The following is a 2839-nucleotide window of genomic DNA, read 5'->3' as shown; positions in this document are numbered from 1 at the left end:
ATATATATATATATATATATAAATACATACATTTCCATACATACATTTTTATAGATATATATATCTACGCACACATACATCCGCGCGCACACATACTCACACACAGAGTCGATGTTGAGACCGATCATTGTCGAACGTCTTAACGTGAGCCAATGAAATATTCGTAAGTATATCTATAGTTGAGTGAAGACAGATCACAAGGAGTGAATGTAAGCTAACAGGAGGTGTTTTATATTAAAGTGATGAAATTTTGGTCTGTATGGAATATCTACATTACGTTGTATCATTACCTAACCTGCAGACTAGCGATGTTGATATTCTTATTCTACAATAGTGTTGTTAGATTTTTCTGTTCTTACTGGAATTCAGCAACAATTCATCTAAATTTATTCATTTTATATATAGCTTTATTTACTCTGCAAAGAAAGTAAGTCATGTTTACGTTACAAATACTTTTATATCATAAAATATATATTCTGTGCATTTCTTCCTTCTGAAGCAGGAAACAAGAATTTATTCTGAAGAGGGTAACAGTATCATGTATTACCTGATGGCGGCGAACTGGCAGAATCGTTGGTACAACTGGTAGAAAGCTTTGCGGCTTCTTGTTTGTCTTTACGTTCTGAGTTCAAAGTCCTGCCGAGGTCGAGTTTGCCTTCCAACCTTCTGGGCGATGAAAAGAGTGCCATTTGAACACTGGGGTTGATGTAATCGACTTTTCCCCTCCTCCGAACTTGATGGCCATGTGCCAAAAGTGAAATCAATATTTGTATAACCTCCTAGGCTACTAAAACCGATACAAATTATATTCGTTTTCTAGTATAACTACAAATGTAGAATAGGAGGCAGGAGTTCCCAAGGGATGAAGTTTTAAGAATAAAAGGCAAAGTAAAGTTACATTATACTACGCTGTGCGCTGGTGGATCTTAGAAAGTGGATCTTAGAAAGTGGCGAAAGATATATGGCATTCTACAAGAAGTTTTTTTGGGATATAGTCCTGATTTGTAGGTTTTAATTTTATGTGGAAACACCCTTACACCTGGAAGTGTTGTAAACTCACGATCAACGGTATTTATGAAAGAGGCGCTATGTTATTACTGGGTATTTAGAAAGGTCAGGATTTTCCGTATGTTAATCAGGTTCAATACATATATTTTACACATGTTAACGATTTTTTGCCAGAAGTAGAATAAGAATAGAAATAACATTGAGTTATCAGAGACACCAATGACCAATATTAAATTTCGCATTTCATATCTATATGGGGGCACATGCTATATGGGATAACATATGAAAAAAATTACTTCCATTTGATTAAAATAATAAATTTCGATGTTCATTTTGTTGCTAAATCATAAAGAGAGGACCCATGTAGAAGACCATCCAGTGAAAGGAGGGGCTGAGCTGTAAATGGCTGTGAAACACTTATCTAGAATGTCTGTGTAACCAGCAACTTCACCGTCACAGTACTGTTATATAAGTATAGCTGTTGTTTGTAGAATATAGTAGGATCAAATGTCAAAGGCATTCTTAGATCTAGAGACATCTAGAACAGCCTATAGATATTAGTATTTGCGTTGTGAAGATGCGAAAAGGTTCCTGTAATACTATATGTAATACTATGTTGCTTTGATGTGTGTAATGACACTGTCTTTGTTCTCTGTAATGTCTCAAGATTCGTTCAACGTAGTTTGAAAATACATAAAGATTTTCAGTCCCTGGTTTTCACCTCATTTAACTATAGTTTCCATAGAAAATCATATCTAAATAAAAGAACAAGATATTGATCTTGTAATGGTTGTCTCTGTTCCTCATGATAGGCAATATATTCATATTTTAAGATTTGTTCATCAAATTATACGCTGACAAGTAATTTTTATTCTTTTTACTAAACAGAATGTTTCATTTTTAACTTCAGATCCAAATAATATATGACACCGTGGGACAGAGGAAAAGAAGTGCTAGATTACCTCAGGAATTGGTAAGTGAACATAGTACAAAATTCGTGATGATTGGATTCAGGTGAGAAAAAAATGATAAATCCAGTACACTTCAAAGGAAAATGGTGTTTTCTTGATGTTCCTGAATGAATAAATAGGGAGTATGCCCAATCTATTTATTCGGCACCATCGGAGAGACCGTTTCCGATGAAGGGTTCTGTCCAAAAAGCTAGACGGTTCCTTTTCCCCTTGACAAAATCAATTTATTACATTTTAGACAGTTCTATGACGCTTCTACTTATTTCCTGAACATACGTTGTATTACGTAAACGAGTTGAAACAATAACCAGAATGTGAGTTTCTATGATGTTGAAAATATCTTATAACCATAATATATCTTTGGAAATATTACAAATCTCTGCTCCATAAATCTACATAAATCTACAATGGTTGACCTCAGAAATAAATACAAACAAATAAGATGTGCTTTCATAGTTTATTTAAAACATATGCTGGATAGAGGCTTCAGTCCTTCGGTGTTGAAATATTCTGAAAAAGAAGAAAAACAAGAGCAATAAAATAGGTAATGTTTTTATCTCCCTCACACCTGATCCAACACTTTTGACCTCTATATGTGTGTTGGTGTGGGCTTTGTGTGTGTGCGTATTTGTCTGGGTGTGTGAGTGAAAGTGTGTATATTTTTGCGAGTATGAGTGATTTGGTTCGTGTATGTATATATTTATGTGCGTATATATGTGCATGTACACTCATACATATACACATACATACACATAATTTACTCTCTCTCTCGCTCTCTTTCCTCTGTCCCTCTCTCTTTCACGCACACACGTGTATGCACACGTACACACACAAACACACACACATATATACATGTATAT

General features: G+C 34.6%; 1 long non-coding RNA gene across 1 annotated transcript in view; it reads right to left on the bottom strand.

Moving 5' to 3' along the window:
* Positions 1-2422: 2422 nt before the first annotated feature.
* LOC106884477 (uncharacterized) overlaps positions 2423-2839 on the bottom strand; it is an 8056-nt gene continuing 7639 nt past the window's right edge. Inside the window, exon 2 of the long non-coding RNA XR_001411247.2 lies at positions 2423-2489. This is a non-coding gene — a long non-coding RNA (uncharacterized LOC106884477). The remainder of the gene's footprint in view (positions 2490-2839) is intronic.

The sequence above is a fragment of the Octopus bimaculoides genome, chromosome 2 (genome assembly GCF_001194135.2).
Source record: "Octopus bimaculoides isolate UCB-OBI-ISO-001 chromosome 2, ASM119413v2, whole genome shotgun sequence".
NCBI lineage: Eukaryota > Metazoa > Mollusca > Cephalopoda > Octopoda > Octopodidae > Octopus > Octopus bimaculoides.
The sequence above is the reverse complement of the archived record's forward strand: the minus strand, read 5'-3'. Positions and strand labels throughout refer to the sequence as shown.